The sequence below is a fragment of the Canis lupus genome, chromosome 6, assembly GCF_011100685.1.
Source record: "Canis lupus familiaris isolate Mischka breed German Shepherd chromosome 6, alternate assembly UU_Cfam_GSD_1.0, whole genome shotgun sequence".
In the NCBI taxonomy this organism is placed as follows: domain Eukaryota; kingdom Metazoa; phylum Chordata; class Mammalia; order Carnivora; family Canidae; genus Canis; species Canis lupus.
The window spans coordinates 33721661-33749360 of NC_049227.1; the positions used below are offsets into that span (position 1 = coordinate 33721661).

Sequence of the window (27700 nt, forward strand, 5' to 3'; positions counted from 1 at the left end):
GTGACTATGCAGAACAAGCGGCTGCTGTCTCTCATTTAAAGCCATTTGTCTCAAACGGGAGCACTTAAGACTCCACACAATTTAATTTCCATTAAACATGTGTTTGAAAATGCGAGAATCTCTGAGAACGCTCATATTAACATTTGAATGCTCTGCAGAAGTGAGAGTCGCACCTGCACACTTTCAATTACAAATGTCACAATGCGAAATATATGGTGGTGACATTTCAGTGGCCTGCAGTTGAAATTGACCTTATAACAAAACCTGATCTTTATCAGACATGAATTCTCGGCACAATACGTTTCCAACAATCAGAAGAACTGATGTCATGCGCTCGCTTTCTCTAGCTCGCTAATTCAATCAACAAAAATTAATTAGGTGCCTGTTACAGGCAAGGCACTGCATCATGTAAGTATTGAGATGGGTAAAACGCTCTCTTCCTGAGGCTCATAATTTAGTGGCAGAGGAAGGAGGGGGAGACCATGGGAGAATTTAATGTACTAGGCTACTTTCCCCTTCATGTCAATAAATCCTTAAAATAACCTGGCGAGATGCGTACATAAAAATTTTCCAGTTCACTGTCAACAAGTAATTCTGTACATGGTGGGATGAGATCATGACTTTTGCTGGTACAAAAAGGTGCAAGTGGGAACGCAGAGAGGCAGATTTGTTCTGGTGGGGGTTACGATGCCAGTGTGGGGTCACCACGTTGTACCTTCAAAGGTGAGATTTTCAGAAGCCATGGAGGAGAGAGGAGGTCGAGGCTTGAGCAAGCGCTCAGGGGTGATGAGACGTGGAATGGGTAGGAGTCGGGTGCACAGGGAGGGCGTCTGGGACATCACCGAGGAGTGGAAGGGAAGGTGAGGCCCAGGGTTGGCTGGAGACCCTCTGTGTGTGTGGGGGGGAGCCCAGCGCTCCGGTCTCATTCAGAAGGGTCCTGGTCAGCCAGGACAGGACAAGGGGAGGGGTGCACAGAACAAGCCACAGTCAGTGAGATGCTGGGGTCACTGTGAACTGAAGGGGGGTGTTCCTGAGGCATGTTGGGGGGCACCTAGTGGGGTGAGGGTTGAGAGGGAGGAAGGAGCCAGAGACCACCTTCTAAATCCCCAGCCTGTAAGACTTCCAGGTTCCTGGAAAGTTAAACACAGGTTACCACATGGCCCAGCAATTCCACTCCTTTTTTTTTTTTTTTTTTTTTTTTAAGTAGTCTCCATGCCCAGTGCGGAGCCCAGTGCAGGGCTCGAACTTATACCTGTGAGATCAAGACCTGAGCTGAGACCAAGAGTCGGACACTCAATTGACTGAGCCACCTGGGCACCACTAGCAATTCCCTTCCTACGTGTACACCCCCAAAGAATAGAAAATAGGAGCTCAAACAAATGCATGCCCACGCACAGTGGTATCAGCGCCATTCACAATGTCAAGGGTGGAAGCCACCCGAGTGGCCATCAGCAGCCAGTTGGGGTTTGTCCACACCATGGAGCCCTTCCACACCAAAATAAGGAATGATGTGCTGACAGATGCTACAAAGTGGATGAACCTCAAAAACAGGATGCTCAGTGCAAGAATCCAGACACAAAGGGCCACACGCTGATTCCATCTGTATGGGATGTCTAGAACAGGTACATGCCAAGACATGGAAAGCAGGTTAGTGGCTCCCAGAACTGGGGGGAGGGGACAGTGGCGAGGACTGTCTAGTGGGTACGGGGTTTCTGATGTGGATAATGAGAAAGTTCTGGAGCTGGTGGCGATGTCTGCCTCACTGTGAATGTGCCAAAAGGCTCTGAGGTGTTCACTTACAACGGTTAATGGGTTAATCCTGTTACGTGAATTGACCAGGATAAAAAATAAAAGGAAACGCGAGAATTATGGGACTGGCCCTCCCCTTTTACAGATGGGAGACGACAAGACAAGGGTGTGGAATAAGGACACACTGAGGTCATGCAGGCCTGCCTTTGAGTTCCTGCCTACTACAGCTTGCCGTTGACCCTGCTTGCTTGGGTCATTTGCCAAGCAGATATCGCCGCACCCCGTGATATGCCCGGCGCTGTGTGTAGGTGCTGGTGATGAACGGTGACCCAGGCAGAGAAGAAACAGAGCTGTGATAGATGAATGATGTCTGTCGTGTGTGCTGTGACAGGCACTCCACACACGTGTGCTGTGCCCGGAGCCTGGGCTCCAGCTATAAAGCTCTACTGTCTTATGTAACTGACAGAGCAAAACTTTCGAAAGCACTCTGAGCCTCAGTGTCTTCATTTAGGGGATGCGGGGGAGCGGTGCCTCTCTTACTGGTGGTGCTGGGAATTGGGCACAAGTGATGTATACAGCCTGAGGGATCGTAGGCGCGTCAGGCACTTGAGTTTCCTCTGTCCCTGGTTTGTCCCTTCCTTTTGTATTCTCTGCCCGATGATGCAGTGCTTGGTTCTAGAGCTCGGTGGTCTGAGGTCCGTGGAGGTTTCTGGGGTCACGGAGGAAAGGGGCCCAAGAAAAGGCAGACTCTCCCTGGGGACTGGCTCTGGGGCCTCTCAGATGAAAGGAGGTCCCAAGGGAAGGCTCCCTTTCGTCTGACGGTGACGGCAGGGAGCTTGGTGCCCAAGGGTCCTGCTAGGGGCCACGGCTGCATCGTCTCACCTGCACCCTCGGTGCTTTCTTGGCTTCCTCACTTGTTTGCTTTCCATCAGTTTCTACTTGGTCCTCAACCTCTTTAAGGATAATTCATCTCACATCACTTTCCTGCCTGAAACACTCCAATCACACTTAGAAAAATACAAACCCCAAGAGAGACGGGATCAAGCTTTTCTTATTCTCCACGGGACCCAGACCTCAGCGCCGTTCCCAGGTCAATTTATGCAGTGAGTGAACTCAACACATGTCTGAGCTGTGAAACGGAGACAGCAACACCTGCCTTTTAAGAAGACCTGGGCAGCCTGGGTGGCTCAGTGGTTTAGCGCCGCCTTCAGCCCAGGGCATGATCCTGGAGACCCAGAATCGAGTCCTATATCGGGCTCCCTGCATTGGGCGTGCTTCTTCCTCTGCCTGTGTCTCTACCTCTCTCTCTCTCTGTTTCTCATGAATAAATAAATAAAATCTTAAAAAAAAAAAAAAAGATGACCCATTGGAGGACTCATATGAAGATTAGTGAGCAGGTCTCAGATTTGTATTGAAACAACAACTTAACAATAATATTCCCCTCTGCTCAAGTCTGAAGTTGTTGTGTACATGACTGTCCACCACAGCCCTCCCTTGGGTCAGGAAGACACGTGCTTCTCTTGGCTCAGTTTCCCCACATGTTGGATCGCATAGTCTCCATGCCCCTGAGGACCACCTGGCAGGCATGCCCAAAGCCCCACTGCATTGCTCCTGACCCCCTGCTCCTGCCCCAGAGGCAGTGTGAGCATCTGAGCATCTATGTCCCTGCTCTGCCCCCCCGCGCCCTGTGCAATCTGAACATCTAGAGATAGAGATCAGCTAGGTGTCAAAGGCAGGTGAGCATCACACATGATCAGAACTGAAAGGGAAATTTAAATTAACCCATAAACTGGAGAGAATAGGAACCACTCAAGTGCATGGCGGGCAATGGTGATTTTTGTTTGAGGCATGCAGGGCACCTGCAAGAAATGCTGTTTCTTACTGTGTGTCTCAGTCAGAACATGTTGCAAACCCTGGTCTAACCAGACAGTGAGCCCTCCAGGCCCACCCACCTCTCCCTGTCCCCCTTTCTTTAATTAAAATGCTAATTAGCTCTCTCTGCTTCCTCTTATCTGTCTCGTACATTTGGAGGGTGGGATGGGATGAGGAGAGGCCGGGGTAGTGTTTAAATCAATGGGGTAAGGAGAATTCAGGGAAAGGGCAAAAAGAAAAAAAGAAAAAAAATGCTCTGGAGAAAGAATAAAATACATCAACAGCTCACTTACTATATGCAATGTACCTTCTATTTGTAATTTCAGCCATCTGCAGGATGGCAGGCTCAGGGTACCTGAGCTCAAAGCCAGTGGTTCTTACCCTCGGCTGCCCATGAGAATCTCCAGGAGCATTAACAACAATGATGGGCTTCACCCAGCATTAGACCACAGTCTCACGAGTGTGACACGGGCACTGGTGAAGCTCCCAAGGGAGGCTGAGACTTACTGCCCTAAGAGGTGTATGGTGCACCTTGCACTTGACCTGGGTCTGTGTGGTCCCCACATCCCTGGAAATGGAGGGTTCTTTTTTTTTTTTTAAAGATTGATTTATTTATGATAGACACACACACACACACACACACACACACACACATACACACATACACACATACACACAGAGGCAGAGACACAGGAGGAGGGAGAAGCAGGCTCCATACCAGAAGCCCGACGTGGGACTCGATCCTGGGACTCCAGGATCGCGCCCTGGGCCAAAGGCAGGTGCTAAACCGCTCAGCCACCCAGGGATCCCCAAATGGAGGGTTCTGACTTTAGGAGTTAAATGTCTCAAAAATCCAGGAAGAAAGAAGCCCGTGGTGGCTGTCTGGAGAAGTAGTGTGCAGAGTGCTGAATGTGAAACCAGGCTCCTCTGCTGGCTGTGTGACCTTGGGCTTGTTAAGCAACCTCTCTGTGTCCCATTTTCCTCATCTGTAAAACGGGGATAATACCACTTGAACCTAACTCATAGGCTAGCGAAGTGTGAACTGAACTGAGACGTGAGACGTGGGTCCTTGCTGTATCCTCAGCCCCAGGGCAGTGCCTAGCTGCAAACACTCCCGGAATAAATAGCAACCACTCCATAAATGTCCTGAAGATGGTGTCTGACTCACCTTTCTGCTACGCTGCCTAGCAGGCCCGGCGAACACGAACTCTCTGCCTGCATCATTGGCTAGCAATGGACCCCAGGCCTCTTTGGGGCCCCAAAAGATGCTCTGTCTCTCATTCTCCTATCTTCTCTCGGGGCCGAGACAACAGCGCTGGCCGAGGCATGGGACGTTCCTTTCCTGTCTGCAGCCCTGGCTGTCTGTCGGCTTTTCTGCAGACTCAATGGGACACAATGACACACACAGCCAAGTGCGCCTCTGTTGTCAGGGCCAAGGGTCACCATGGCAACCAACAAAGCGGGAGCCCTGGGCCTGTGCAGATGGCTAACAGGGCCTCATTCATGGGGCTGTGATGGATGGCGCTGGGACAGAAGGCTTTATCTCAGAGCTGGCTTCCCTCCTCCCTTGCCAGCGCCGGCAGCCTCCCCTGGCTGTCTCCGCAGCATGGGCCCCAGCCCTCCCTCCCCGCGAGCATGGTGTCCTATGCCCTGCCTCTTGCGGCATCATACAATCATTGGTGACTCGTACAAGGGGAGGGCGATACTATTCTTGGGCAGGGGCAAGTGTCGGCTCCTACCAAAGGCAGAGGTGCAGTTGAGAAAGTCACGCAAGCCAGAAATGGAGTCCAGATGTGCCATATACGAGCTTGATGACTCTGGACTGGTTGTGCAACTCACTAGGGCCTCAGGTTCCCCATCTGTGAAATGGGAAGAATGGAAGCTACCCGAGAGGTCCTGAGGCACTCGATCTGGTCAGGGCCCCCCTGAAGGAGGCACACAGGACATAGAAGACACGGCACACTATTTCCTCAGTTTCCAAAGAACCCTCTGCCTGGCAGGGAAGGTGCTCCATGGCCTGAAGTGCTGGGAAGGGCTGTTTGCTCCCTGCTACGAGCCTGACCTTCCAAGTTCCACGACAGAGAAGCTGGTCTGTCCCAACCTCTTCCATCCTCATGCTTCTGTCTTGGAGCTCGCCCACCTGCCCTGCCCACCAGCTTCCATCGGGAAGAATGAGGCGAACTTAAATCATAAGCGGGGGAGGCTGAGTGCTTTGAAGCTGGAAGGCAGGTGGCCCCCAGCCTGTGAATAGGGTCAAGGGGAAAGAGAACAGACAAGGCGTCAAATCCAAGCCCTCCAAGAGGGAAAGACAGAGAGCCTTTGTTCTGGGGGTAGCAAGTATTTGGAAAGAAGCATCTGCAAACAGTTAAGTCAGTTTTGTATTTCTCGCCCTACAAGGGGGAAGGATGGAAGGAACAGAATCTGTTTGGAAAGGATGCTTGTGCCAACGGGGAAGAAGCTACCCCAGGTCGAAGCCGCAGAAGGGAGTTCTGGCCTTTAAAATCTGTTCAGTTCCACAAGTGCATTTGGAGCACCGAGGCAGGGCCCCCAAGATGCCACGCTGAATGAGGACATGTCCCACTTTGTTCTCAGGGAACTTGTGTTCCCGTGGGAAAGCCAACAGCAGCAAACAAATAAGGTCGGGTGATTGGAGGAGATACATTTCCTATTCAGGGAAAATATTTCATTTTAAGGACTCCAGGACCTGCCAAGGGTACAAATACCACAGCTGATAACAAAAGGAGCCAATTTCTTCCCTCCAAGTTCTGCAGGGCCAGTGACTTGGAAATACTGTTGCTCACTCGAGTTATGAGGCGTACCTGTGTTCCTACCGACCCTTGGAAAAGTCTTCCCTTTTCAGTAATTTAAAGGATTGTTCATTTCCGTGTGCACCCAGGGATCTGCTACAATTCAATGGACAGATGCCTGCCGTGTCAAGGCTCAACACACTGCCTGTTCTCGTGAAAGGTAAATGGTGCTTTTCCCATTTTCTCTGGTGGGAGAGGGGCTCAGAGGGGTTTTGCCACTTGTGCAAGGTCACACAGCTGAAGACAACAGAGCTGGGCTAGACCCAGGGCTGGGTCAGCTTGAAGGCCGAGACCTGGCCCTATTCCCAGGGTGGAGGCTTCAGTCCTTACCTAGAAATCTCATCAGACAACTCAGGTCGATGCATCTTTTTTTTTTTTTTTTTAACAAGAACGAAGAATTTCAAACCAACAGTTATCAGTGTCTGCAGTCTTCCCAAAGATTCTCATCTTTTGGGGCAGCAGCCCTGGTGGCTCAGCGGTTTGGCGCCGCCTACAGCCCAGGGCCTGATCCTGGAGACCCTGGATCGAATCCCACGTCGGGCTCCCTGCATGGAGCCTGCTTCTCCCTCTGCCTGTGTCTCTGCCTCTCTCTCTCCTCTCTGTGTATTCTCATGAATAAATAAATAAAATCTTAAAAAAAAAAAAGATTCTCATCTTTTGGCCACATGTTCATCAGTAGGGACCTACAATTGCCCTCACTGACAATTCCAACCTCAAGCCACACTTGGACTTTCCCCTGTGCCCCAACACTTGTCCCTGCCGTCCCTTCCAGGGTGCAGAAGCCCCAGTTCTACGAGGAACCCAATGGAATGGAAGGTCTTTTCGGTGGAAGAACTGCCATCTTTAGAGTCCTTAGTATTTAGGACAGCTCTAGGTAATGGAGAAGTAGTGCAGAGTATCTGAAACTTTAATCTGTGAAAAAGAGTTTGTCTACCCTTTCTTGTTTCCTAATTTTTCTGGCTAACTCTTTAAGCATTTTGCCATGGGTGAGCCAGTGGAGGGAGGGCAGGTCCAAGGATGTAGTCATGAAATAGCACCCCGATTCATCACCTTCTGTAAAAACTATTCCAGTCACACACAGGCAGGCTCACCCCGTGCTTTTGGTGCACCACAGTGGCTGTCAATCACATGACCCTGGCCAAACAGGCAGGCCTTTCGGATGGCCCTTGTGTGTCGACTTCAGGAGTCCTCAGGCCCAGCCCTACCTCCCCATCTGGTAGCTTGTTTTTCTGAGACAGAAAATGTAATCTGTTCACTTAGGGAGTGCTCGGAGTCTTCCCACAGGATGCCAGAGGGCAGATGGTGGGAGCCGTGAACCACATAGCTGACAGTGCCTTGTTTAGCTTATTTAGCAAAAGGAGTGGGGCACCTGGAAGACAAAGTACGGCACCAAAGAGAGTGCAAAGATATAAGCCTGGGGAAGAAGGGTTATCAACTTTTGAGGCCAGACAAGCGTCACTTTTGTCCAAAAACAAACACAACTGTGTTCCCTATGTTTTGTCCACATAGAGACAAACATCCGGAGTGAAGAAAATTGTGATGGAATTCATCCTGGGTTGGCACCTTCCGTGGTAGGGAAACCCGCCCAGGTGTCCAAATATTTCCTTCCTTCCTTTTGAGAGAAATGCTCCTGTTTTATGACTTTTTTTTTTTTTAAGACTTATTTGTTTGAGAAAGAGAGAGAGAAATAATGAGAGTTGGGGAGAGGGACAGAGGGAGAGAGAGAATCTCAAGCAGACCTGAGCTGAGTGCAGAGCGCAGAGCCTGATGCGGTACTCGATCTCATGACCCTGAGGTCACGATCTGAGCTGAAATCAAGAGTCGTTGGGCGCTCCATCCACAGGAACCACCCAGGCACCCCTGTTTTATGACTTTTTGATACCTTTAGGGGAAAACAAACTTGCTAAGTAAAAAAAATGCAAATCCCTACAATGCTACTCCTTGAGTGAGACGTACAAAAACTCCGGTCATCCTCCAGGGGAAATGAGAAGTGTTGGGGAAACAGGTTGAAGGCTTGAATGAAACCATTTTACTGTCTTACATAACACGGCTTCCCAGCCACTCTCTTACTTGAATACTCCCTGGTCCCCACTATCCCCGGAGTAAAGCCCAGCTGCTTGGCTGGGTGCACAGGTGCTCCTCCCTGCCCCGTGACACTGACTTGCTCACATTCTGCTTTTCCCTGCCTCCAGGTCATCTATCACCCAGGCACTAATGTCTGTTGAAGTGTCCTTCCTGTATCCCCACCCTGCCTCTGCCTCCTGTTTATATTTCCTTTACCCTTGTGTAATTTTTCATAGTGCACCTCTGGCTCCCTATACCAGGAAGCCTTCCTGATTCACCAATTCAGGGTTACATGCCACTCATCTGCATCTCTCCAGCAACCTAAGTTTATTTTTTAATGAAGACTTTCAAATACTCAGGGTCAGCCTGGCTGTAGCCACTGCCTTGTTTCAACAACTGCTAATGTTTGTCATGCGTATGTCATCTATAAACTGATATTACATATTCTTTTCCGGTTCACCTATAATGTCGACAGACAGAGACCATCTCTGTCTCTCCCTTTAGCCAGGGAAATTCATTTATTCACTCACTCGTTCATCCATTCATGGATTCATTGTCAGGCATTTCCTGATCACCTGCCGCCTGAAGACACAACGCTGAAACCCTAAGGACCCAGGCAGGGGTGCTGAACCAGACAGCAGCGTCTCTGCATTCTGTTCCAATGGAAGGAGCAGACCATAAATAAGATAATTTCATATTGTGATGGGGGATCATCAGTGTCACTTGCTAGTAGGTGACTGATTTCGGCTCAGCAGCCCCAGCACCTAGCACCATGTCACACGGAGAAGCCTCACCAAACGTGCTGCACTCCATGGAGTGGAATACTCCGACTGTGGGGTCCCACTGAGACAGCCTGTGTCCGGTGGTCACCATGGCAAGGGGACAGGCAGGGGGACCAAGATGACTGGGGATCCATCCACCTGCTCAGAACTGAGGACCGCCCCCCTCCCCAGTTGGCTCTCAGGCAGCTTTTCAAGCCTGTCAACACCTGGCCCACAACACCAAAGAGCCATGAGAGAATTTACAAACACTCCATCTCCGTTCTTTCTTGGTCACCCTGAGGAGTGAAACCATCAAGGTGGGGAAAGAAACACAAAACAAATAAACAAAATGTGAGAGGCTGGTGCCAGCCCTCTGCTGTGGATTCCGGAAGGTCGGAGAACTTGTGTGTTTAAGGGACAGGGGCCTGTCTTGTGTCACACAGCTCGTACACCACAGAGCCAGGCTTCAAACCCAGGTCTGCGAGACTCTGTAGCCAGTGCTGTTCTGCTTCCCTGCACAGAGAAGTTAAATACAGGGCCCAGGTTCACCGGACAAAGAAGGGGTGGTCTGGGATTTTAATTCTTGAGTTATTTCTTCTGATTCCACGTCCAGGGTTCTTTCTGCCCACCATTCTGTCTTGCAAATATATTTAGGCCACTCGACAAACTCTTTGGGTCTAAAAATCAGTATGTTGGGGCATTTCAGGAAGAAAGCCAAGAGTTACAAAAGGCTGGCCAGCAGCGATGACCCTACTAGAGAGAGGTGCCTGGTGGATTTTGGCGGGGAGATGTGGGTCTAAGCTGGAGCACCAGGGCTGGAGTTTGGTTTAAAAAAAAAAAAGCCCTTGGGGGGATCCTTGGGTAGCTTAGCGGTTTAGCACCTGCCTTCAGCCCAAGGCATGATCCTGGAGACCCGGGATCGAGTCCCACATCGGACTCCCTGTATGGAGCCTGCTTCTCCCTCTGCCTGTGTCTCTGCCTCCCTCTCTCTCTCTCTCTCTCTCTCTCTCTGTGTCTCCCATGAATAAATAAATAAAATCTAAAAAAAAAAAAATGCCCTTGGAAGTTGATCCACTGGGCTCTCATTTGCTGGCCTGGTTTGGTTTCAGGTCATGATGGACTAGTAGGTAATCTGGTTGAAGGCAACGCTGTCCAACAGAAATATAATGCGAGCCTCAAATGCGACCTACCTAAGTCGTTTTACACTTTCTAGTGACCATGCCAAAAAAGCTAAAACAGGGGCACCTGGCTGGCTCAGTCGGTAGAGCATGCCACTCGGGTTTGGGCCCCACATTGGGTAGAGATTACTTAAAAATAAAAAAATTTAAAAATAAAAATAAAAACGGGTCAAATTAATATATCTTATTTAATTCGATGTATCTAAAAATCATCTCAATATGTAATCAATATAATTATTACTAAGATATTTTATATTCCTTTTTTTTCCCTGTATGATGTCTTTAAAATTCAGTATAAATTTTATACCCACAACACATCTCTATTTGGATTAGCCTCATCTCAGGGTGCTTGACTGTCACACATGGGGAGCGGCCGCTGTGCTGGATGCTGCAGGCTGACGCACTGTGTTGGGGTTGGAGTGGAGCAATGTACGAGCCTGGTTGGGACTCTCTGAGCTGTGATGAGGTGACAGGGAGTTTAGTCTAAGAGCTGCTCCCGATGGCTGTGCAGAGGGAACTGGCTGGGTGATTGTGGGACCCAGTGCAAAAATGAATATTCGAAGTCCCTTGTCAAGAATGATTAAGAATTTGAAGACAGTGACAGTAGAGTACTAAACCAAGTGTGAATGGGGTTCCATGAGCATGGGCCCTGTGTGACCATATGGGTCACAAGCCAGGGAAGCTGGTCCTGGGTGCAGATGAGAAAGACCTTTCACTTGCATCCAATCACAGGGTGCCTGGAAAATGCTAACAAGAGTAACCAGGAGCTCCTGGGTGGCTCAGTTGGTTAAGCATCTGCCTTTGGCTCAGGTCATGATCTCAGGGTCCTGGGATGGAGCCCCTCATTGGGTTCCCCACTCAACCAGAAGCCTGCTTCTCCTGCTTCTCCCTCTCCCTCTGCCCTGATGCCCCGCTTATGCTCTCTCTCACTCTCTCAAATAAATAAAATCTTAAAAAAAAAAAAAAAAAAAGAGTAACCAGCAACAGCAACTACATTTACCAATCGCCTACTTTGGGACCCATGCTAAGCTCTTTACATATGATATAGCACCTTCAATTTTCCAAACAATCCCCTAAAGTAGTTACTATTATCGTTCTGTTAACCAAACAAAAAACAAAACAGAACAAGAGCATTCCATGTGCTCTCAGCACAAGTGATCTGAGACACAAGTATTTCAAGCTCAGGTGATTTGTCACTGACACAATGTTATTATCTAACAGCCCACGTTCAAGTTCGCCCACTTGAACCTGAAATGTCCTTTGTGTTCCAGGCGCCACTGCAGGACGGCTCTCTGCGTCTGCTCACATGGCTCTTGGTCTCCTTTAACTGGGAACCATGTCTCAGCCGTTATGCCTTTTATGACATGGATTTTTTAAGCGTCCAGGCCAGTTGCTCTGTATGTATTTCATCCTCATTGATATTTTTCTTAAAGTCCTTGTGAAACAAACTGCAGCTCATGGGCACGTGGAGAAAGGTCTGCAGGGTACGTGCTGCTGGAGGTACAAGGTATTTGGGGGCAGCTCTACTCGGGTGGAAGTTAAAGATTTCCTGGAGGCAAGGACGGAGGAGGTGATGAGGGCTTTGGCAGATGGACTGAGGAGATGAGGCCATGGCAGATGGAGGCCACAAGAGTGCTGGCCTCAAGGAGGTTCAAGTGGTAGCAGTCCTCTGAGGGTGAGGGTGTGGCACCAGGTGACTGGAGTCTGTCCCTCGCTGGCCTGCAGCCTTCCTGAGGCTGTGTCCACCTCCGGACCCATCCTCTCCCCGAGATGTTAGCATTCACTCCGAGCAGCCAGCTGCCAAGTCCCCCCCGGGATTCAGGGTCAGGCAGAGCATGAAGGAATCCCTTCCCGGGGTGGCGCAGCTGCCAGCTCTCACAGACTAACTACAAAACGGCAAGTCACCCGGATTGCCATGTCCTGCCCTACAAGTGAAATTTTGCTTTCTGAGCCTGCTTCCTTCTTGCCGCCCCTTGGGGCACGGGCTGCCGCAGTGAGAAAAACTCACAATGAACTTCTAATTGACCACAGAAGTGTGAGATGTGAGGGGAGTCGCCATCAAAGGTTTCTCCTACCTGCTCGTGGTGCATGGTACAGGCCATCCTGGCTGTCAGGCAAGAGGGTCTCCCTGCAAACTCCGCTCTCCTGGCGGGCGAAGCAGAATACCCCTGCTGGCGATCCCCTGAGCCTCCCGTTCCCGAGTTTCAAAGACACAGGTGCATGTGTGTGTGTGCTGTTTTAGCCCTCAGGATGGAAAGGATCTATTTTAGCTCTTGAGCAAAAAGAGCTTTTCAAGGTGACCCTTACTTCATTTCCTGGGGACAGAAGGCGGACACGTGTAGAAGTGCTTTTGCAAGCCGGCTGGCAAAAGCGACTTGCTTATCTGTCATTTTAATACCACTTTTTGTTAATTTTGTTCCCACTTTAAAGGGGTTCATCCCACTGTGTTCCTTCCACTGAGCATCCTTGAAAAATCTGTCATGTACAGTTGTGTGTCCTTTAGACCAAAAGCCATACACAGGCACACTTGCACACATGACCATGGGTACACACATGCACACACACACTCGCATACCCAGCACCACAGATAAGAGCCACTGACACACATTGACACATACCTCCACATACCAGTAGATATGCACAAATGCATATCTCACACACACACACACGCACGTGCGCGCACGCATGCACACACGTCTGCACTCACAGTGCCGGGTAGTCAGGGTCCTGCAGCAAGCCCAGCTCCCGCCTGCTCTATGCCATTATGCAGAGTCCCAGGGATGAGAAAGGCTGGGTTCATCCTAAGAGGTGCCTCCAGGTACCAGCTCCCCCTCAGGAGGATGCTCCGGACTTCCAGGCAGTCCCTGAAACATGGGCTCAGGTACCGGGGGAGGAAAGGAGCCTCAGAAGCAAAGCAGATTTGGGCAAAGGATGCTCTCAGCTGGTTCCCAGCAAATGCTAGAGGCAGGGGGATGGAGAGGGGGTGAAGGAGGAGGAGGGAAGAGAGTGAGAGGCTGAGAGGTGGCTTCACAAAGAGGTTTCAGGCAGAAACAGAAAGGAAAAGATCCACACAGAAACAAAGACAGACAGAGACTGAAAAAAAAAAAAAAGAGAGATAAACACACAGAGAAAAATAGAACATGGATTTTTAAAAAAGATGTTTTAAGTACAGCTCAGTTCAAACCGGAAGAATGAGGCACCTGACCCAGGACCTTCTAAATAGGCTCTCTGCCCGTCCACCCCCCCTTCTTCCAGGAGCCTCTTCCTAGATTGTTCTCTCATAGGCTCCGGACCCCTGGAGTATGAAGCAGTGATCCACGGCTTTGGATTTCTAAATGACCACCCCCCCCAGCCCTCCTATGGGGGCGATGCAGCAGATCCTGCCTATGGCATGGCCCCAGACCTGAAGGGGCTCTGAGGGGCACCAAGTCATCTCCAAGACCCCTGGGGGCCAGAGGGGTGGCTCTGGCTCTGACAATCCACCTAACCCCCCACTCTCCGTGGAAGGTTTGGGGCATCGATTACTCTAGCCCCCCAGTATAGCCAAGCTGGGGTCAATGCCTGTCCACAAGGGGTCCAGGAGAGGAATCGGGGAATGGTTGCAATATGGGGAGGGGAGAGGGAGGGAGACACAGAGCTTTTGGTCATGTGCTGCTCATCAGTTGCCATGACGACAGCAAGGGGGTGGGGGCACCCAGACTGGAGGCTGCAAGAGACATGTTGGTTCTAAATCACCGTGACAGTACTTCAGTTGAGCTATTACGCTGTTGCTGTGGCAACCAATGGGATCAAATCGCAGAGGAAATCTATAATTATTACAAGCCAGATACCAACGAACTTGGCGCAGTAATCAGCTCATTAGGGCAATTCAACATTAACTCCAGGAGGGAGGAACGCCGACCCCCAGCCCCCAACTCCGGGAAGAATAAGACCAAAGAGACTGTGAGGCAGATCTGTTGATGCCACAGATGGGAACCCAGAAAGCTCTCTTGGCCAAATGAGGAATACATATTAAGTGAAACCACATGAAATTGCCAACATTTGACCACTGAAAATCATTTTCCATGAATTTACTGCGGAAATTTCCAACATAAAGAAAAGTTGAATTTGACAGTGAATACCTGTATGCCGCCTCCACCCCCAGCTTCTGATGATGCCATGGTACCACGCTCGCTTTATCACATATCTACCCTGCTATCCATCCATTAATCCTCTCTACTTCTGATGTATTTTAAAGTAAATTGCAGACGGCATGATGTACCTTTCCCCCTCACATACTTTAGCCTGCATCAAGTTAAGTATTTTGTCATTTGTGAACAATAAAGACAGCAATTTCATATGGTTTAATCCAAACAGAATAAAATCTAGATTTCTGTCTGTCATTGCCTCTGCCCATCTATCCTTCCATCCATCTACCCACCCACTCATCCATCTTTTCTTCTATCCACTCACCCACCTGTTGGTCCATCTACCCATCCACTCACCTACCTGTTTGTCCATCCATCTATCCATCTACCCATCTACCCCTCACTCATCCATCTACCCACCCACCTGTCTGCCTGTCCATTTATCCATCTACCCATCTACTGTCTATCCATCCACGTATCCATCCACCCACTGTTTGTCCATCCATCTATCCGTCTACCCATCTACCTGTCTATCTATCCACTCACCTACTCACCTGTCTGTCCATCCATCCACCCACCCACTCATCCATCCATGCACTCCAAGAAGATCTCATGCACACTCATGATTTCCACAGATTTACCATCCCCAAATCTTCCTCCCTGGGCCTGCAGACACCACCAACAGGATGTCCTGCATATTGAGCTCGTAGGTTCTCAGCTAAAACCATTGTTTCCCTTTACACACTTGTTCCCTTTCCTATGTTCAGCATCTCAGTGAACAGATCCAATTTGTTCAAGTCGGAAACCTGAGACCCATGCTTGGTTCCTCTGTCCCATTACCTTCATTCAGCACCACTGTAGCTCTATCCTCCACCCTCCCCTCTTTTGCTCTTGTCTTGGTTCAGTACCCAGTTTCCTAGTTGGACAGCTGCCCCAGCCTCCCAGCTGCCACCTCACCCTCCCTCTGCTTTTTCCACATGGACTTCCCAACGTGAACTATCTGGCCATGTTGATGGTGTGGGGGAACTGGCACCTCATACCTTGTTGGTGGGGCTACCCATTTATACGCATACTTTGGACAGCACTTAATCAAATCCACAAACTTTTAAATGCCCCAACCACTTTTTCTAAGCATCATTCTACTTGAAGGAATTTGCCTCATTGGTATAAACAGAAAGCAACCTAAATGTCCATCACTGGGAACTGGCTAAATAAATTTTGGTGCATCCATAACACAGAATAACATTCATCCGATAAAAAAGAATGAGGTAGCGCTTTATGTGCTGATGAGAGAAAGTGTCTAACATATTAATTTAAAGCACATTGCAATGCAGCATGTCTGCTGTGCCCCAGAAGCTTGTACTCTTGGGTACCTGGTTGGTTTGAGACATAAGGGGGTGCCAGTGTGTCCAGGGCGCATGGCTTTGGGAGCTTCCTCTTCTCCGCCACAAGCAACAACACTACTCTCCACCAGGCTGGGGAGCAAGAGGCCCAGGGGTGCCTTTCCTGCCTTTCAAATCGCCTCCATAATGCACAGCACCCCACCGGCTCTACCAGGTGAGGTTGCCCTGCAGACTGCTGGACTGTATTAGGTGCTGGTCTTCTTTTTGGTTCAGGGGATGCCTGGGGATGCTGTCTAACTGGAGGGGAAACGACACTGAAACCTGTCCCTGGAAAACTTTGCAAGTTTCCAGAAAGCACAAGGTTGACAGGAGAACACCTGGCTTCCGCTTCCTGCTCAGACCCTAAAGGGCCCCTGTGCCTCTGTTCCTTCAGCTCCACGAGGAGCTATTGCTCCCGGGGTCATTCTGAAGGTCAAATGTGGCAACGGGGGTGAAAACAGCATGCCATGGTCGGCTTGCTGCACCACTAAGTAGTTATGAAGGTATCCTCAGGATCTACTTTGCCCCCTTGGGATGCTAAACACACCCCGCACCTGTAACAAAGGCTATAACCTCTGTTTGTGTCTGAGCACCTGTCCTGGGCCAAGGATGCAGCTCAGCACTTCATACACACGGTTTCACTCAAGACTCAAAACTTGTTTGTGGTAGGGATTTTTGCTTCCACTTTGCAGATGAGAAAGGCGAGGCACACGGAGGTTAGGGGACTTCCCTAGTAGCATACAGAGCATGGTACTACCCTGATTAGCCCATAAATCTTTCTTCCTTCTTTTTGAGAGAGAGCGAGAGAGAAAAAGCATAAGCAGGAGGAGGGGGAGAAGGAGAGGGAAAAGCAGATTCCCCGTTGAGCAGGGAACCCAACAGACATGGGACTCGATCCCAGGACCTGAGATCATGACCTGAGCCAAAGGCAGATGCTTAACCGACTAAGCCACCCAGGTGCCCCAAGCCCTAAATCCTTCTGTAAAGTCTATGCTTTTCCCATTTCTTAATTATTCCTGCTTCTTAAATCATGCCGTTAGATCAGTGCTGTCAAAAATAAATAGAAATGCAAGTCACAGACGGAATTTAAAATTTTCTAGTGGCCATATTACAGAAGAAAAAAAAGAGGAACAGATGATATTAATGCTAGTTGTATGTTCTATTCAACTTGATATATCCCCAAATCATCATTTCAGCAGATAATCAATATGAAAACTAATCAATGAGATTTTACTATTTTTGATCATACTACATCTTTGAAATCTAGTGTGTGTGTTATGCCTACAGCACCTGGCAGTGCAGACCAGTTACACTTCAGAGGCTCAGGAGCCACACGTGGTGGCTTGCTGGAGAATGCAGCTTGTGCATCCAATCCTCATCACTTGTTGAGCACCTGCTATATGCCTTGCCCTGTTCTAATTATTTCATATATATCGACACCACTTATTCTCATGACTCTGGGAAGCAGGTGCTCTTATGAGCTACAGAGGAGAAACATGAAGCTCAGGTAGTTTAGGTAACATGTCCAAGGTCATAGAATTAATTACCTGCCTAAGGAGCTGCAGTTTGAACTGAAGTTCATCTAGAAACCTGGCCCCAAATGTAGCCACCAATGGATGCCAAATATCCTATTACAACAGGCCAGTCATGTGGGTCTGTAAAAATTAAACCCCTTAGAGGAGGATTTGACTTGTGGCACTTAATTTTAAACAATCTGATTAATCAATACATAAGATCATTTAAGCATTAGCTAAAAGCATGCAACTTACTCTGAACTTTGTACCAGCCTGGGACCTTAAGAATCGATAATAAAGCAGACATTGGATTCCCCCACCAGTCTTGACGGGATGTGAGTTAGAGGGACCTGTCTAGTCCAGCATCTACACTCCGAGCAGCTCCCTGTCGGACATAGTGGTGGCTTCCCATTCCTTCATGAGATCACATGTGGGAAAGCCAGCTGGCTCTCGCTTGCTCCTCCCATTCAGGCCAGATTTGACCTGATCTGTGACATGCAAGAATTGGCTGTGTCTCGCTGGGGATGGGGATGGTGGTGCTCACTTTGTGACTCATTCTGAGGTGATTCTAGCCAAAGCCTGAGAGATATATGCTCTGGTGCTGCCAGCATCCCCGACTCCTGGCTGGGATGCACCAGAGCTCAGTCCAGCCAGTTTTTTGGTTCCAGGGTGTGGCTGCTGTCTCAGAGATGCAGTCTTCACTCTTGCCTCTCACAAACTGGCTTAGAAGCCAACTGCTCTTTAGTGCTGACTTCTTGAACATGACCAGAACTACCTGGTCATCAGCTGGAGGATGAAACCAGAGAAAGGAGCCTAAAAGGGAACTCTGATCTGTGTCTGAAATAGGACTCGTCTCCACCACCTCCTTTAGACCACCATGGTCATCGACCGCTGGGACAGTCACCTTCCTGCTTCCTCGCCTTCAGCTGGTCACTTCTCAGCTCAATTTTGGTTCTCAGGCTTTCATGAGGCCTTTGAGATGCTGCCCAAGCAACCACTGCCTCCGATTCCTGGAAAAGTACAAAGCTCTCTGGCCTCAGGGCCTTTGCGTGGGCTATTCTTGCTGCCTGGACTGCTTCCCTCACTCCTGCTTGGCCAACTTCCATGTGCACCTCAGATTTCAAACATCCTATGTTATCTCAGAGAAGCTTTTTTCTTTTCTTTTTTTTTTTTAAGATTTTATTTATTTATTCATGAGATACACACACACACACACACACACACACACACACACAGACACAGGCAGAGGGAGGAGCAGGCTCCATGCAGGGAGCCCGATGTGGGACTCTAGGTTTCTAGGATCACACCCTGGGCCGAAGGCAGGCGTTAAACCGCTGAGCCACCCAGGGATCCCAAGAAGCTTTTTTCTTAACTGCATAGAAGTAAAAGTATCCACTGTAATTTGTTAGAGTAGTATTGTTTCTTCCCACTCACCACCGTTTGCACGTGTATATTCATTTGTGTATCACCTGAAAGTGTGCCTTCATGCCATTCGCCATTTGCCATTCCCCAGAGATGCAATGCATCCCCAGCAGATGGCACAGTGCCTGGCACATATGACAGGCATGCTCAGTGTCTGCTGAATGAATTCTTACTATTCTCATCTTACAGATAAGAGATCTGAGGGCTTGGAAGAAAAGAAACTTGCCCAAAGGACACTCCTGTTTTTAAAAAACGTTATTGATATCCTACTATGTGCAAAGTCCTAACCCAAAGGGTCTGAAGGCTCTACCAAGAAATGTGGGCAAAGGCTAGTATGCAGAAATAGCATCCTTCGCTATGGGCATCCTTCGCTATGGGACTACGCAGCCTGCCTCCTCTCTTAACTGCTTTGTGTGTTAGGTGTGGAGCCAATTTCCTCTCTTTGAAATGATCTCCGGGAGCAAAAACCAACAGACCAACCAAAAGTTATGTTAATGCCTTTCTGATCTCAGGTCTGAGTGTCAGAACATCACCCCTGCCTCTCCAAACACATCCTGCTGGAGAGTCCCTGGGTGCAGCCTTTTTGGAAAATATAGCCACAAGGAATCAAGAGATACTAAATATTTTAAACCCAAATAATTCCACCTCCAGAAATTTAGCTAATGCAAGTAATCCTAAACAGAGGAACAGGTCTGTACTCAGAGATGGTCACAGCAGTGTAGTTTACGAGAGCGGACAACTGAAAATAATGTAAGCAACCAGCAGTAAGGGATCGCCCAAAAAAAAAAAAAAGCTGTGATACGATAGCTCATTTATTTACCGAAACTGCAGAAAAACGCAGGGAAACGATTTTTGAAGCAACGCGAGAGAAAGAACTGGGAAATTTTACATGCAGTCTGGCTATAATTTTGTCAAGGCAGAAAATAAAACCATAAGCCAGTACATGGGGAAGCAAGGCTCAAAAGAAAGAAATGCATTTCCTGTTCAACACTTTTATCTTTCATCTGTGGGGTGACAGTCTACTTTTCTGCATTTTCTGAATCATCGTTGTGACGTGTATTATTAGCTTATTCCAATGTTTGGAGGAAAGACGCCCCTTTGGCTTTCTCAAATAATAATATACAGAAAGAAGGCAGAGGAGGGGTAAGTGCAACCTCAGTTCATGGCAGCCGAGTGCGTCTAGACATTTAATTATAGGAAAACAACTAATGAATAATTTGACATGGCATTAACACAGAGCCCAGAGGCACTTCAAAATCGATCCACATTCGGTATGGTTTCGGAAGGTGTGGAAAGAGGAGACGGGCTTCCAAATGGGCTCTAAAAAGGAGATTACTTTCTGGCACGGAACCAGGTCAAACTGGATTCCAATCCCCAGGTGGAAATGCTTACGAGGTTTAAGTGGGTCAATGCCAGCAGGAGTTCAGTCGACTCGAAAACAGGACACGAAACGGGGCTGCTCGGCTCACCCCGGCCCACGGGAGAACGGGAAGCTCGGGCTTCAGCTCAGTGTTGGCAGGCCTGGGGTTCACAGAAGGTCCCTGAAGAGGATTCAGACTCTAGGCTCAGGGTCTCCAAATGCCGGCCAGCTGCCTGATTTTGCAAATAGACACTTCTGGAACACTCGATCATTTGCGGTGGCCGTGGCTGCCTTGAAGGGTGAGGCTGGCAGAGCAGAGAAGCGGGGACCGAACCCGCAGAGCACTTGTCAGCTGGCCCTTGGTGGACAGTTTGCCCACCTTCCGTCCAGGCACTGCGGCCAAGAAGCTGCAGATCTGTCCCGTGTTCCCCACAACAAACCGATGGTCCGCATCGGCCCCTTCCACATGGAGTTGGGTTTTCCGAGAGGGCAAGAGCACCCTGCTGCTTCCCGCAGCAGACAGTGTCTCGTTTTTCTGCCAACGTGTCACCAGCGCCGGAGGGTCATGCTTCTCCAGACGCGGCACCTGCAGTCCGCCTTGCTTTGCTGTGTTTGCCAGTATTCGTAAGACCCTTTCCCTCCAAATGATCTCGCATTTTAACAAATACACTTAGGTGATTTCACATCGCTGTTCTGTCTGGAAAGCAGTATCGCTCGCCACAAATAGCAGGTTCCCATAGAAATGACACGATGGCAACAGAGGTGCCCAACTCAGTTGCCTGTATGAGGCTCCGGGCCACCCCATCCCTCCTGGGGCCCCCCTCCGGCATCCCATCTAACCCATCGGAAATCCTGCTGGCTTTGCCTTGGAAACCAATCCAGAATCTGTCTGGTCATCCCACCTCCACCACAGCCGCTCATGCCCAAACTCCCAGGACACCCCCCACGGCTTCCTACCCAGAAGCCAGACCTAGAAGGTTGGCGTGTGGTCCACTTCCACGACAGAGCGGAGGCAGACAAATTCACAGAGGTGGAAAGTAGATTTAAGGTTACTGGTTGCTGGAGCTACTGCTGACTGGTTGCAGAGTTTCTGTTTGAGGATATGAGAAGGCTTTGGCACCAGACAGTGGTAAAGGTTGCACAGCACTGTGTGTGTGTAATTCACGCCACTGAATTGTACACTGAAAAATGTCAAATTTTGCGATATATATTTAACCACAATTTGAAAATCTTAATAATGTCATGTACCCAAAACCTGCTGAATTGTATACTTTGAAGGGGGTGAAGTGGGGATGGCTGTGTGGCTCAGTGTTTGAGCTCCTGCCTTCGGCTCAGGGCGTGATCCTGGGGTCCTGGGATTGAGTTCCACATGGGGCTCCCTGCATGGAGCCTGCTTCTCCCTCTACCTGTATCTCTGCCTCTCTCTCTGTCTCTCATGAATAAATAAGTAAAATCTTTAGAATAAAAAAAATAAAATCAATTATAGCATTAAAAAAAAATAAAGGTGGTGAAGTGTATGGTATGTGAATCATATCATGATGGAACTGTAAAAACAGAACAACGTGGTGGAAGCGACGTGGTGCCAGGCCATGCATGACCTCTGTCTGCCTCCATGGAAGAAGGGACTACCTGGGACACATTTGGGCCAGGAGAAGCCCAAGTCCCAGGAGAGGTCCTGGAGGCTGACACCCACATAGAGGGAGAGGTCAGGAGCACTGCAGTGCAGGCTGGGGGGTAAAGAAGCCATCCTGGACGTCCAGCCCCATTGATGATTCCAGCTCCAGCTGCACCCAGCCCATCACTGCATGAGACACCCCAAGCCAGAAGCGTCCAGCTGAGGCCAGCCAGACCGCAGGGGTGGGGGACATAATGATGCAGCGCTGTCTGAAGCCACTGAGTTTCAGAGGCTCACGCTGTGGGAGCCATCTGGTAGAGGGAGAGCCCTCCAGGGGCCACTTGCCATAGGAAGGAAAATACACCAGTTCTGCGCCAAATATTGGCTCTTCTGGTCCCTACTGTTAGCTCTGGCAGGTCACTGGGAGCCAGCTTCCTTAAGACAAGGGGCTATACCTGTTTTATCAGGCGGGTCTAAGGAGAGACCTACAGCCAGGGATGTAGCCCCGCTTTGTCCACTGCTCTGGCCAACCCTGCTGGCCTGCCCGACTGCCTCCCCCATGCAGCTCTCCTCTCTCAGCAGGTTATGATGGGGCCTGGCTTTAGGGGCCACAGGCTCAGCTTCTCTGTCCTCCCTCTGGCAGCAGGAATACTCAGGCACCTGAGCCGGAGGCCTCGTGCCTTTGCGGGGAGCATGGCCCTGCTGACACCTTGACTTTGGAGTCTGGCCTCCGGTACTGTGAGAGAATAAACTCCTGCTGTTCAAGGCACCTTGTCTATGGTACTTTGTTGTCTCAAGTTTGGCAAATGTGTGCATTATCTCAAAGAGTGTTTCTACCCAGTCATGTGTCATAGGCCCCGTTCTCATCACCTCTAGTCTACAAACGGTCGTGTCCTCCACTTTAACATGTGCACGCGAGGGAAGGAGAGGCCCAGCTCGCAGATGTACCACTTGGGCCTGGGTCTGAACCCAGGCACTGACTCCCCCCCTCGTGGCCTGATGTCACTCCAGACAATTCCAGGACATCTTCTCTTTCTGTCCCCACTCAAATCCAAGCTACCGCAACTGCAAGCAGCCTCCTAAATGGTCTCCTGCTTCCACTGTGGCCCCCATGTAATCCACTTTCCGGGGCAGCCGGAAGGATGAAGCTCAATGTCTCCCAAACCTGTGCCATACACCTGCTGTGCCCCCATCTCTGAATAGCCAGCGCCTTCTTCAGCTCGGCTAACAGCTTCCCCTCCCTTAGGGGAGGTGACTGCCCATCTGCGAACGTTATTGTTGTCATGGCCTGTCACTGTTTTCTCATTTGTTTATTGACGGGATTGTCTTCCTGCCCTGGAATGCCAGTGCCTCATCTCTTTGGCTCTCCTCTGTTTCATAGTGGGTGCACAACATAAATTATGTGTTGAATGTTGCTATGTCCTTGGGATGTGGACAGTTCTGTGAATGGGGGTGGCAGGATGACTTTGTACAAGGGAAACCTAAGATCAATAAATGATCATTCAATCTGGGCAGCTTCCCTCTGGGGAAGTAGGCGGTCTTGGGTAGCTCAGACAGGCCTGTCTTACATCTGTCTTGCAGGGCACCCAGCTGCCGGGAACACTCCCACACCTCTCCTGCAGTGGTCCCATCAGCCAGTCAGCATCTGCAGACAAGAAGGGCTGGCTCAGACTCCAGGAACACGGTCAGATGGCTGATCCCCCAAATTCTGGAGAGCTCACAGGCCAAAGGCAACCTTCTAATCTGGGATTCCCCCTGCAAGGTCACACTGGCCCTGTGTGTGTCCAGAGGCCTGCTGAGTCCTGGGCAAAGTGGAATGAACCCTGAATGACAGAGGTAAGAGGGTCTAGAGGCTATGGGCATGAGCTGTGTGCTGAGATGCAGGTTTGAGCTCCAGGCATGCCTGTACTGTGGTTGTAGTCTTGGATAAATTACAAAACAAGAGAGAAATAACCAAAATGGGCAGATCTCAGGTTCACAACAAAGAAAGCTTCTTGCATTGGAATGAGTTCCCCTGCAGGGGCTGGACATCCCTTCCAGGATGCAGGAGAGGGGCTTTAAGCATCGGGAAGAGCTTGGTTAGGCTGGATCAGCACAGAGGTCCATCCCAGGCCCAGGTTCTGAGACTCTGTGCCTGTGTGCCTGCCCACTCTCCTGGGGCCACGGCTCTGCTCCAAGGAACGGCAGGTAACTGACGTCCGGGGGCAAACTGCTGCACTCGGTTATCACCAGTAGCTGCTTGTGCCTGTGCTCACCGCGAGTGCTCTTCGTTCGAGACTTAGTGGCGCTCTGTTGCAGGCAAGACTCATTCCCATTCACTGCCAGGGAAACTGAGGCTCAGAGTAGTTCAGGTCAAACTCACCCCCACCCTTGCAGCAAGTAAGTGGCATCTGGGATTTGAACCCATCAGCCTAGCTGCCTGGCTTTTCCACAATCACGAGCACGGTGCTATGGGGTGATTCTAAAAAGATGGAGGAGCGCAATCTCTACCGTCCTTTGGCTCCTGCAGGAAATGAAAACTCCGGCAAGGCACCTGCCTCTTATCACAGCCAGTGTGAACCAACCATCTGCTTCTCATTCGGTCTTGAAGCAGAAATCTCTGAGGAGTGCCCCCCTTTCTCCCACAATGCCAGATCAAGTGGGGAGACGTCTTGTACACTCAGCAACTTTCCCCTAAAACCACGTGGCACTGACGTGCCACTCTGATTTCCAAAGGACGTTCCCCAGCAGAGCTAGAGGAGACTGGGAATAAAGAGCTCTGGTCACGAGCACGGATGCCAGGGGCCCCAGTACCAGTGGCTCGGGCTCAAGCCTGGTATCCCTAGCCGAGCAGTGCGGGCAGCATGTGGCCTGCCAGGCCTTGTGTCCCCATGAAGTACATTGGAACAGGAAGCACAGCCTGGGAGTGAAGAAGGGAGCGCAGAGCTATGTCCCCAAACCAGAACTCCGGTGTTAGGATGTGATAGCCCGCCACGTTTTCCTTTTCCTTCTCTGCCTGGATGCTTCTGCCTGGGTGTGGTGCATGGCCAGATTTCTAAGTTACTCTGGGGGTGACTCGGCCTTCAGAGGCACCTGTCACAGCCAATTCCGATGCACCATCCCACCCAAACACGAGACCCTCTTTCAGCAAAGTGGTGGCGGTGACTGGGAATCTCAAATTTAAAACTGAAAGCCGGATAATCAGATCTTGTCCAACCCTCCCACTTAAAGGAGTGAAAAAACAAGGCTTGGAGAAGATGAGCAATTTGATGCCTTATCAGAGGTTCTAGGTGGCAAGGAACAGGGCTCCATTTCCAGAGGGTCAGCCGTGTGTCTCGACAACCAAAATCTCACAACAAATTCTGTGAGGCGGGTCCTATCATCACGCCCATTCTCCAGGTCAACAAATAGGCTCAGAGTCACGTCACTTCCCAACACCCACTGAGTCACCCCGGGTCCTAGAGTCTAAAACCGCATCAGTATGCAGATATGGGTGCCTGGAACGAAGCGCAGTGAAAACAGCAAATTGATTTGATGTAAAGGCATGATGTCAAGGGTAATGCTGGTTTCCACTGAGCAATTAACTCCGTGTCAGGCACTCTTCTGAGTGTCCCCCTGTATTACCTCACTTAATCCCCTCAACGATGACCAGGGTAGATACAATGGTTACCCCCATCTTACAGTTGAGGCACTGAGAGGTTAACTGATGAGCTTGAGGTTTTACTGCTGAGTGGGGATTCAGACCCATGGACAAGGATTTAGGTGGTACTCGGGGAGCACATGGGCTGCTTGCAGGGATTTATTAGACGTCACCTTCAAGGCTCTCATGGCTGAGAGGTCACATTGCCTTTGTCTTTCCCCCTGGGGCACGTTTTAGGGGACAGCCACACCATGCTTTCAGAGTGCAGTGTCCTCCATCTCTGAGCCCAGGTAGCCGGACCACAGGTAACCAGGCACCCACAGGGTGGCCCTACCTCACCATCCACAGCCTCTACCTCTGAAGACCCCAGCCCAAGTGCTGAGCCACCCTGGGATGCTGTTACTTTCCTTGTTTTAGCTGGCACCCTCGTGAGGACAGAAATCGTCGTTGTTTGGAAACATACAAGATGCATGTGCGCAGAACTGAAGAATTCTGAATATGATGGGTAGACGGCATCCATGCCGAGTTTCTGGTTGTGACTACACATTAGCAAGATGTTACTAGTGGGGGAAACTGAGTGAAGGGTATACGGAATCTCCCTGTATTTCTTATAATGTGTGAATATACAAGGATCTCAAAACAATGAGCTTACTGGAAAAAGGCAAGATGAAACCAAAGAAATCCCTCCAAGCATATTTGGGACCTGAATGTACACGAAACCCTGTCAAGAACTTCTCTGAAAAAGTTCATCCAAAGAACGTATTCATGTATTATTCAACAAACACTGGCCATGTGTTTATTTTATGCCAGTTCCTGGGGTGATGCTGGGGATACGGAGAGGACCTAGAAAGCCTGTGTCCTCATGGGATTCACAGCTGAATGCTAGAGAAATATGACAGAGAGTGGTAAGCCCCTGTGACAAGGACGGCCCTGAGAAGGACCTCCCCGAAGAGAGGCAGTCACCCTGGTCTGGGGCAGCAAGAGGACTTTCCTCTATGAATGATGGGGGGCCTGCCCCAAAAAGAGGCTGCGTCTCTGGGTCAGACTGTCCTTGAACTCTCAATCACTTAAGATGGAAATTTCAAAATTTGCAACCATATCATATAATCTTGGGCGAATTACTTATGCCCTCTGTGCCTGCTTCCTTATTAGTAAGACGATGAGAACAGGACCTACCTTGGGGGTTAAATGAGAATAACTGTAAAGCGCTTGCAACAGAGGCTAGTCAGAGGGTTTCTTGTGCCCTTTTGTTCCCTGTGAAAAGCAGAGGCGAGCCTCCGCATCACCCACATAGCTAGTCCTCACGGTGAGGGCGGCGGGCTTCGTGTGCGTACATCCCTGAGCCCTGCAGCTGGCTCTGCTGGTTTACGCCAGGGGCAGGATGCACAGGGGGTCCTTGCAGCCCCCAGCTGAGCCCTGGCCGGACTTTCCTGGCAACTCGGGCACCTGGAAGGGGAACATGCCTCATTTCATAACCTTCTCCAGGTTAATGATAACCAGTCCCAGCAAAATTCAGTTACTGTCTACTATCTCCTACAACATACCTTTGGCTCCTTCAAAGGTCTAAACCAAGTGAATCTCTCCCTATCTGTACTGAGGAAAGTGTTCATCTGGTTGTGCAAGGCAGTGGAATCCCTATGCGAAGGGCAAGGGGAGGTTTGCACGTCTGCTCATCCCCTCGAGATAAACCTGTGGACAGCTCCCCTGAGTAAACGTGACCTTTGGCATGCCATGCTGAGCAGCATGGCCTGAGTTTATGAACATTCCTCATTCTCAGAAGAAGGGCAAGAATGTGACATGGCAGGTGCCCCGGGTTTCAGGCCCCCACCGGGGATTTTTCTCAACTTCCCCAACAACCCAGGGGCGTATGTGCACTATTGGAAGCTGCCTGGAATGCAGGATCTGGAATGGTGAGTTTTAAAATCCATGCTGAGCTCAACATCACGGGTTCGGCTGCTCCCTCCTTACTGATGTTATCAAAAGCATTTTACTGCCTCCAACCCAGAGCTCCCATCCTAGCGGGAGAACACCCAGAAACCCTGTAAGAACCCATCACCAGGGACAAGGTGCTAGAGAGAGAGGTGCTCCCCAGTGGAAATGTCCTCTAATAACTCTAGAGAGGGTATGGAAAAGGCGTGCTTTTCAAGCAGGGTCTCTCGGGCTTGGCACTATGGGTTTTGTGTATCAGGTCATTCTTTGTTGTGTGTGGTGGAGGCTGCTGGATGGTTAG

The 27700-nt window shown here is 49.9% G+C and overlaps 1 protein-coding gene across 3 annotated transcripts in view; it reads right to left on the reverse strand.

The window, feature by feature from the left end:
• Positions 1-27700, reverse strand: part of ABAT (4-aminobutyrate aminotransferase) — an 85567-nt gene that overhangs the window by 43168 nt on the left and 14699 nt on the right. The window contains exon 1 of one of the 3 annotated variants that reach the window (XM_038540411.1): positions 13139-13455. The exons of 1 other annotated variant lie outside the window; for it this stretch is intronic. The gene's annotated coding sequence lies outside the window, so the exon portion shown is untranslated. Of the gene's footprint in view, positions 1-4789; positions 4982-13138; positions 13456-27700 lie in introns of those variants that run through there. One more of the 3 variants, XM_038540410.1, reaches the window with a different exon arrangement.